The sequence below is a fragment of the Arachis duranensis genome, chromosome 2, assembly GCF_000817695.3.
Source record: "Arachis duranensis cultivar V14167 chromosome 2, aradu.V14167.gnm2.J7QH, whole genome shotgun sequence".
Lineage (NCBI taxonomy): Eukaryota > Viridiplantae > Streptophyta > Magnoliopsida > Fabales > Fabaceae > Arachis > Arachis duranensis.
This window is the reverse complement of record NC_029773.3, coordinates 22,266,431-22,277,477: the sequence shown is the minus strand read 5'-3', so window position 1 is coordinate 22,277,477 and position 11,047 is coordinate 22,266,431.

Here is an 11,047-nt window from a genome sequence, read left to right as displayed (position 1 = left end):
TCCCTGGATATATGCATAACGCACTAGCCACTAATCCACAAGGTGAGAAAGGAAGTTGGTAAATGGTAAGATACTAAAATAATATTTTTGTTTTATTTTAATTTAAAAATAATTACAGTATTATTTTATTTTTTTTACTAATATCTTTATTTTTAGATGGTCTTTATCCTCATTTTATACTTATTTATTGGCAGGGGAGCTACATACAAAGAAAGGAGAACAATGGCTCCTAATTTTAATTTTTTATATATAAATTATATGAAAATTTTAGTTTAGTTTTTTTTAAAATTTTATTTTTATTTTATTTTATTGTGTAAATATTTTTGGCTTTTTTCTAATATTTCATCTAGCTCCGTCCCTGTATATTGGTCATAATTTGAATCTTTTAAAGTTTGAATTTTACTTTAATCTTCTACTCTTTGAATAGTTTTTCTTTCATATTTATTTTTGGTCTCACCTATAAAATAAATGATGAGAGATCACATTTTACCCTCTAAAGTAAAATTCAAAATTTTGAGAATCTAAATCCAAAACAAAAAAATATAGCATTTATGAAATTTAGTATATTGATCGGTTATCAAATTAATTTTTTTATGGAACTTAATTAAATTGGGTTTTATACTTTAAATATAATCAACTATGTTGTGATATATATGAATGGATGCCCATTTAATACATTGTGACTTTCTTCACAATGTTGGGTGGCTAGCTTTTCCAACAGAAAATTTCAATTTCTCAATAGAGACTGAGCTTTATGAAGCTTTGAAAAAGAATACATTGTACAAGTATAAATAGAAGGAGGGTCTGAAGCATAGTACGTACAGCAATCATAAAAACTAAAATATTCCTTCTCTCTCTTTCTTATACTATAAAGCACTTATTTACTTTTCTCTTACTACTAATATAATATTAATATATTATCTTTATAGTAGTATAATAGTATTTTTATTTATACTTTATTTTACCTCTTCCTTATTTATTTATTTAGTTATTTTATAACACGTTATCAGCACGAGATTCTGATCAAATTTTTAGGAAGACTCAGATAACAAATTTTCATTATGTCGAAGCTTTCTCATCTTGAATTCAATGCTCTTGATATATCTGGAAACAATTATTTATCATGGATACTAGATGCTGAAATTCATCTTGATTCAATGGATCTTGGAGATACCATTAAGGCTGAAAATAATGCATCCCACAAGGATAAAGTCAAAGCCATGATTTTTCTTTGTCGTCATCTTGACGAATGATTGAAAAATGAATATCTCACATTAAAAGATCCTGCAAATCTTTGGAAAGATCTTGAAAAAATGTATAATCATCAAAAAACGGTAATACTTCCTCAAGCCCGATATGAATGGATGTCCTTGCGTTTACAAGATTTTAAATCTATAAATGAATATAATTCTGCAATGTTTCGAATCACCTCACGAATGAAATTATGTGAAGAAAAAATAACTGATCATGATATGTTGGAGAAAACTTTCTCAACCTTCCATGCCTCGAATGTGCTTCTGCAGCAGCAGTATCGAGAAAAAGGGTTTAAAAAATATTCTGAGTTAATTTCTTGCATTCTTGTTGCTAAGCAAAACAATGAGTTGCTCTTGAAAAATCATGAAAATGCGGCAAATTATCCCCAGAAGAGGTAAATGGCAAGGTTTTAATAACAAGAAAAATTATGGAAGGAAAAGGAATTATATTCAAAAGAGATGATCTCACCAGAAGTGGAATAAAGAAAGAAATATCGGGCAGAATAAATCAACAGAGGATAAGTGTTTTCGTTGTGGTGGAAAGGGTCATTGGTCACGTACCTGTCGTACCCCAAGGCACCTAGTCGATCTTTACCAAGCATCTTTGAAAAAGGACGACAAGGGAAAAGAGTCGAATTTCGTTTCAAATGATGCTGAAAATTCCACCACTCATTATGATGTATCTGATTTCTTTGAGGATCCTGAAGGAAATATTGGTCATTTGATCAATGATGGAATAGTTTAATGTGTGAGATTGTTAAGCATTCATGTAAATAAATAATGTAAAGAACTTATTGTTAAGTTTTATTTTCTATGTATTTAAGTTTCAAATATGATGTATATAAATAATGAAATATGAATGTTTATGAATTTTAAAATTATTAAATATGTCATGTTTTAAAATAAAATTTTAGTATATGACATTATTTTTATGTAGAGTATTTCTTAAAAAAAAATAATTCCGATCAAGTATTTAATTTAATTGTGCATACTACTCAATTTATTATTATTTGTCTTTGAAAAGAATGGCAAGGATATGTAATGAAGATGTATGTCTTGCGGATAGTGCAAGTTCGCACACTATTCTCAAAAGTGATATATATTTTACCCGTTGATGAGCGGATAATTTATACGCTTTTTGGCATTGTTTTTAGTATGTTTTTAGTATGTTTTAGTTAGTTTTTATTATATTTTTATTGGTTTTTATTTAAAATTCACTTTTCTGGACTTTACTATGAGTTTGTGTGTTTTTCTGTGATTTCAGGTATTTTCTGGCTGAAATTGAGGGACCTGAGCAAAAATTTGATTCAGAGGCTGAAAAGGACTGCAGATGCTGTTGGATTCTGACCTCCCTGCACTCGAAGTGGATTTTCTGGAGCTACAGAAGCCCAATTGGCGCGCTCTCAATTGCGTTGAAAAGTAGACATCCTGGGCTTTCCACCAATATATAATAGTCCATGCTTTGTCCGAGATTTGATGGCCCAAACCGGCGTTCCAAATTAGCTCAAGACTGCCCGGCGTTTTAACGCCGGAACTGGCACAGAAGTGGGAGTTAAACGCCCAAACTGGCACACAAGCTAGTGTTTAACTCCAAGAAAAGTCTCTATACATGAAAGCTTCAATGCTCAGCCCAAGCACACACCAAGTGGACCCAGAAGTAGATTTTTACGTCATTTACTCACTTTTTGTAAACCCTAAGCTACTAGTTCTCTATAAATAGGACCTTTTGCTATTGTATTTTTATCTTTGGATCACTTTAGATCTTAGGATCATCTTTGGACGACTAGTTCTTAGATCATGGGGGCTGGCCTCACGGCCATGCCTAGACCTTGTTCTTATGTATTTTCAACGGTGGAGTTTCTACACACCATAGATTATGGTGTGGAGCTCTGTTGTACCTCGAGTATTAATGCAATTACTACTATTTTTCATTCAATTCAGCTTATTCTTGTTCTAAGATATTCATTCGCACCCAAGAACATGATGAATGTGATGATTATGTGACGCTCATCATCATTCTCACTCATGAACGCGTGCCTGACAACCACCTCCGTTCTACAAGCAAACAAGGCTAGAATGTTTATCTCTTGGATTTCTTAATCAGAATCTTCGTGGTATAAGCTAGAATTGATGGCAGCATTCTTGAGAATTCGGAAAGTCTAAACCTTGTCTGTGGTATTTCGAGTAGGATTCAAGGATTGAATGACTGTGACGAGCTTCAAACTCGCGATTGTGGAGCGTTAGTGACAGACGCAAAATAATCAATAGATTCTATTCCGACATGATCGAGAACCGACAGATGAATAGCCGTGCTGTGACAGAGCGCGTTGAACATAGAGACGGAAGGGACAAAGCATCTCCATACGCTTATCTGAAATTCTCACCAGTGAATTACATAAGTATCTCTATCTTTATGTTTTATTTATCTTTTAATCATTAGTCCTCCATAACCATTTGAATCCGCCTGACTGAGATTTACATGACCATAGCTTACTTCATACCAACAATCTCCGTGGGATCGACCCTTACTCGCGTAAGGTTTATTACTTGGACGACCCAGTGCACTTGCTGGTTAGTTGTGCGAAGTTGTGATAAAGAGTTGAGATTGCCATTGAGCGTACCATGTTGATGGCGCCATTGATGATCATAATTTCGTGCACCACCCATCTGGTACCAAAAAAAGAATGTGTTAATACTATTATTGGCTCAGGCAATGTGATTGAAGGCTCCAGAAGAGCTATAATTTTGTTTCCCGGAGGAACAAAATTCATAATAAATAATGCACTGTTGTCTACCAAGTCTCGAAGAAACTTGTTGAGCTTTAAAGATATTCGCTGAAATGGATATCATATTGAGACTATGAATGAGGGAAATCATGAGCACTTATGTATCACAACTCATGATTCAAATAAGAAAGTTATTTTAGAAAAATTACCATCACTTTCATCTGGGTTGTATTATACCAAGATTAGTGTAATTGAATCACATGCTACTGTAAACCAGAAGTTTACTATCCCAAATGAATTCATAACTTGGCACGACCGATTGGGTCATTCGGGAACAACCATGATGAGGAGAATTATTGAAAACTCTCATTGACATTCACTAAAGAACCAGAAGATTCTTAAAACTAGTGAATTTTGTTATGTTGCATGTTCTTAAAGAAAGTTAATTTTAAGGCCATCACTAGTAAAGATTGGGTTTGAGTCCCCTGAATTCCTAGAAAGGATTCAAGGTGATATATGTGGACCTATTCATCCACCATGTAGATCTTTTAGATATTTTATGGTCCTGATAGACGCATCTTCGAGATGGTCACATGTGTGCTTATTATCCTCTCGCAACCTGGCGTTTGCGAGGTTACTGGCTCAAATTATTCGATTAAAAACACAATTTCCAGAAAATTCAATCAAAGCAATTCATCTTGATAATGCTGGTGAATTTACTTCCCAAGCTTTTGATGCTTATTGTATGGTTAATGGAATAAGTGTTGAACATCCAGTAGCTTATGTTCACACACAAAATGGGTTAGCAGAATCACTTATTAAACGCCTCCAATTAATTGCTAGATGCTTACTTATGAGAACAAATCTCCCAACCTCGGTTTGGGGGCATGCTGTTTTACATGCCGCAGCACTTATTCGTTTGAGGCCAATGAGTTATCATCAGTTCTCTCCTATGCAATTAGCTTTTGGCCAGCAGCCAAATATTTTCCATTTAATAATATTTGGGTGTGCGATATATGTTCCCATTGCACCACCTAATCGCACCAAAATGGGACCTCAAAGAAAATTGGGAATATATGTTGGATATGATTCTCCCTCTATAGTGAGGTATCTTGAGATACAAACTGGAGATGTATTTAAATCCCGGTTTGCGGATTGTCATTTTGATGAATCAAAATTTTTAACATTAGGGGGAGAGAATAAGCTTCCTGAAAAGGAACTTAATTGGAATGCGTCATCGTTGATGCATTTAGATCCTCGATCAGGGCAATGTGAACTCGAAGTTCAAAAGATTATATATTTGCAAAGAATATCTAATGAATTTCCTGATGCATTTTTCGATACAAAGAGGATAACCAAATCTTATATACCAGCAGAAAATGCCCCAATACAAATTGATGTCCCAGTTGGACAAATTGCTGCTGAAGTAAATACACGTCAGAAGCATGGCAGGCCTGTCGGTTCCAAAGACAAAAATTCTCGAAAGAGAAAAGAGGTAAATATTATTCCTGTTGAAAAAGACATAGTAGAGACACCTGTAGTTGTCCAAAATTTTGATATAATTTTAACGCTAGAAGATGTTCAGGTACCTGAAAATTGTGAAAATGACGAGATCTCGATAAATTATGTCTTTACAGGAAAGAAATGGAACCGAAATAAGACAATTGTCAATGAAATATTTGCATATAATGTGGCATTAAATATCATGCATGAAAGTAAGGATCTTGAGCCAAGATCAGTCGAGGAATGTCGACAAAGGAATGATTGGCCAAAATGGAAAAAAGCCATGAAGGTTGAGTTAGACTCACTTGTAAAACGTGAAGTCTTTGGACCTGTAGTCCGTACACCTGAAGATGTAAAACCTGCTGGATACCGATGGGTATTTGTGAGAAAACGAAATGAGAAAAATGAAGTTGTGCGCTATAAAGCCCACTTGTGGCACAAGATTTTTCACAAAGGCCCGATATAGATTATGAAGAAACGTATTCCCCTGTAGTGGATGCGATAACATTGCGTTATTTGGTCAGTTTATCTGCATATCATAAACTGCATATGCATTTAATGGATGTGGTAACAGCCTACTTATATGGCTCATTAGATCGGGATATCTATATGAAAGTCCCTGAAGGACTAAAGATATCTAAACCATCCAACGAATATTCGCAAGGGTTATCCTCAGTCAAATTGCAAAGATCTTTATATGGTCTAAAGCAATCCGGACGAATGTGGTATAATCGTCTTACTGAGTATCTGGCCAAAAACGGATTCAAGAATGATGATATATGTCCATGTGTTTTCATAAAGAAAACTGATCTGGATTCATTATAATTGTTGTGTACGTTGATGATTTAAATATCATTGGAACTCCTGAAGAGATTCCAACAATTATAAAAACTCTAAAAGAAGAGTTTGAGATGAAAGATCTTGGAAAGACTAAATTTTGTCTCGGCCTGCAGATCGAGCATATAAAAAAGGGATCTTTATTCATCAAACAACATACACAGAAAAGATCTTGAAGAGATTTTATATGGATAAGTCACATCCCTTGAGTACCCCAATGATCGTAAGATTTTTGGATGTGGAGAAGGATCAGTTTCGTCCTAAAGAAGAAAATGAAGATATCATTGGTCCTGAAGTACCATATCTTAGTGCCATTGGAGCGCTAATATATCTTGCTAATAATACACGACCTGATATATCATTTGCTGTGAATTTACTAGCAAGATATAGTTTCTCTCCAACCAGAAGACATTGGAGTGGAATCAAACAGATCTTTCGATATCTTCATGGAATGGTTGATATGAGATTGTTTTATCCCTATGGATCCAAGTCACAATTAGTTGGCTATGCAGATGCTGGATATCTGTCTGATCCACATAAAGGGAGATCTCAAACAGGATACCTATTCACATATGGTGGTACAGCTATATCATGGAGGTCCACAAAACAGACGATAGCAGCAACCTCCTCTAATCATGCTGAAATACTAGCGATTCATGAAGCTAGTCGCGAGTGTTTTTGGCTAAGGAGCCTGATTCAATATATTCTGTCGCCATGTGGATTGATTGATCATAAGATAGCTCTAACTATTCTATTTGAAGATAATACAGCATGCATTGCTCAACTTAAAGGTGGATGCATCAAATGTGATAGAATAAAGCATATTTCTCCCAAATTATTCTTCACTCATGATCTACAAAATCAAGGGACAATTGATGTCCAACAGATCCGCTCAAGTGGCAATCTGGCAGATTTATTCACAAAGTCACTCCCAAAATTCTCTTTTGAAAGATTGGTACATGAGATTGGAATGCGCCGATTTCGAGACATTAAATGATGTCGCCAAGAGGGGGAGACTGTACTCTTTTTTTCCTTGGTCAAGTTTTTTTCCCATTGGATTTTTCTTGACAAGGTTTTTAATGAGGCAGTCCCCATCACAAAGGATATTGTACTCTTTTTCCTTCACTAAGTTTTTTTTCCCTCTGGGTTTTTCTTTAGTAAAGTTTTAACGAGGCAATAGTCCTAAATGGTCATCCAAAGGGGAGTGTTGTGATATATATGAATGGATGCCCATTTAATACATTGTGACTTTCTTCACAATGTTGGGCGGCTAGCTTTTCCAATAGAGAATTTCAATTTCTCAAGAAAGACTAAGTTTTATGAAGCTTTGAAAAAGAATACATTGTACAAGTATAAATAGAAAGAAGGTCTGAAGCATAGTACGTAAGCAATAATAAAAACTAAAATATTTCCTCTCTCTCTTTCTTACTATAAAGCACTTATTTACTTTTCTCTTACTACTAATATAATATTAATATATTATTTTTATAGTAATATAATAATATTGGTAAATACTAATAATAGTATTTTTATTTATACTTTATTTTACCTCTTCTTTATTTATTTAGTTATTTTATAACAAACTTGTCATTAAACTGTCATTATACATGAGTATTGACTAAAGTACGAAATTCAATTGATGTGAGTTTAATATTATTTTTCTCAAATATTTTTAACTTGTTCAAAAATTCTTTAAATATCAAGTTGTACAATTAGATAAAAAAAAATAGTTAGACATCTACGAAAAAAAAAAATTTAGATCTTATATATGATCAACTAAGGCACTGACAAAATTAATCATAAAAATTTAAAAGTAACTTTTAATGAGAGTTACTACTCAACTAATAGAATTCCGAGGAAGCAATAATGATGAGACAAAGAAGAAGATTATGATAAAGATGGAAAAACTTAAAGCGAAAATTCAATATCTGAGAGTGTGATTTTTTTATATTTTCTATGGGTTTGTTAGTATGTTTCAATGAATTTCTTGTTAGTGTTTAGGGTGAACTAGGAGCTATGGTAGAAGAGAAAATGATTTAAGGATGAATCTGTCTTCTTTTTGAATCGTGTAATTGTTGACTTTTGTATGAAATGAGAATAAAAAATTTGACAATTATAAATAATCACGGTTGTTTTACAATTTGACATATGTGACTATTTTTTATTTAAAATGTGAGAGATATGACCATTTTTAATTAAAAAAATTGACATATGTAGATTGAAATGGTGAATTAGATATCAAAAGTAACACTTGTAATAATATCTAATTGACACCCAACCAAACTGTTTTAACAATACTAAATATATTCACACTACCTAGTAACACAATTAGGTTGAATTATAATCCAAGGAAATTACATAATCCAAACCAGCATTAAAATTAAAAGTAACAAACATGAGAAGTTTTTTTTTCAAGGTCTAATGACCATTGTTTAAGCAAAAATAACAAAAAAAAAAGTAAAAGTGTTCAATCACATCTATAAATCACCCAAAATATATATATATATATATATATAGCACTAGAAATCACAAGCATCATCAAGTTGAGGTAGAATTGCTGCTGTCATTGGAGAGTATATTACTTGAATTAGGTGTTTGGGCTCTGAAACAAAAAACTGACCTTACTTTGGTTGATATTCCTCCCATATTCGGATTAGGCATGAACTGCATAAATCTTCTAGTGGTGCTAACACTAGCACCCTGCATTGTCTCTGGAGTCACAGTAGGGAGAGATAGGTCTAATAGCAAGAGATGGTATAAATTTAGTTTGAATAACATGTTGCAACTACAAGAAATTGACAACATTTTGGTTTAAATAGGTTAGATGTATTAACTTGTGGGACAGCAACCTGGGACCTGGAAGCTTCAGCATCTGCAGATTCAAGTGTTTCCTCCCGGTTCATCTCTTGTTACCTTGCTTCATCGTCATCCAATACTGTTGTGCTGTTTCTGGTTGAGCTGATGCATCTGCTGCTGCTACCATATCATTTTTTTTTGTCAACACAAGTTCTGGAATTATGATCAGTCTACAAAAAAATATAAAAATAAATAAATCTGTCAGCATTTAATACTAATATAATTAAAACGCTAAAGCTAACAAACATGTATACCTTATGACAATATTTGCAAGTAATCTCTCCATATTTTCTCTTCGTCATGTACAGATTAGGATTTGTTGTGTTCCTTTTCTACTTAGATCTATGAGTAGGTCTCTTGTACACATGTAGTAAAATAATCTAGGTAGCAATTATTTTTTCAGTACTCTTCGCTTGGAACCAGCTGAATTATATGCTCCAACTGATAACCAATTGTGAGCATACTCCTCAGGCCTTTTATTTTGGTAGGCTAATGCGGCACAAACATGCTTGCAGAGAAGTCCAGTGAGTTGTCTGAATCTACAGCTACAAGTCCTTCTTCCTAAGTACACATTTACTTTTGCAGGCAAGCATTATACCTCATATACATCATCATTGTCGTCTCCAGTTGGAACTAGCTACCAATGATTGTGTTTTCGCTTTCCCTTTCCAGCTTACATTGTTGTGTTGGGGTGATCGTACCCATGTAACCAACTAGTGCTTTCTTGTTCCTGGCTAAGATCCTGAAAACATAGCATTTTACCTTTTCAAGCATTGTAATTATTGGTTTTCTCCTTATTTTATTAATCTTGGAATTGAAAACCTTGCAATTATTGTTTGTAATGTTATCTACTTTTGGCCACTCGCTGAAATGTGATCTACTTCACTGGCTGGACAGAATCTTATACAAGTATTTCCATGCATGAGCATTCATCCATCCAACTCTAGCCATTGTTTCTTCAAAATCTTGAGAAGTTGTTGCCTTGGCATAATTAAACAAGGCAATCTTGAACTTCAAATCAAGCTTGGAGAAATTTTGCCAATCTATGATGAGTTTCAAGAAAGACCTTCTGCAAGGTAGGAATAAGACCCTGCAACCAACTTCATTTCATTGTTTAATCTCATAAATAATCACTTAATTGTTCAGTGCCATTATAAAATAAAATCTAACTATAAATTATTTTAAAATTCTTCAATCTAAACACATTAATTGAAGTGTAATTCCAGTAACAAACACAATGCAGCAATAAAACATATATAGGTTGAAGTGGAGTGATAAATCATAATAGTTGATAGTAATTAACAACAGATAGGTTTAGAAGCTTACTTTTTGTTGGTCTGACATGAAATTGAAAAAATTTAATCGTTGATCCCCTAAGTCTTCTTGTAGCAACTTTAAAAACCAATTTCCAATTGTCTTTTGTCTCAGACCTCACAACAGCATTAGCAATTGAATATACATGGTTATTTGCATTCTCACCTATTGCAGTTAGTAATTATCCTCCATAGTACCCTTTAAGGAATCCACTACCCATTTTTCATCAGCTAACTTACAGTTTCAGTTTCTGTGACATGTGTGCTCGTTGATGAATGTCTTTATTTGGTAACTTACTGGATGATTCCTCCTTGCACGATAAACTGACCATGGACAGTTCTCATTATAGCATATTGTCTTCACCATCCTCTTCGAATCCACCCTTGGGAAGAAAACACTATGCTCAAGGTGGATGTTAAACGTCCTCACAGTTTTTTTTGAAATATTTCATCGTAGAAAATTTCATTCCAACCTTTAGTCCCACTTGGTTGACTGGTGCATTTGCATTTTTCTAAGAATACACTAGTTGCTGGTCCTCTTCATCATCACTGTTAATAG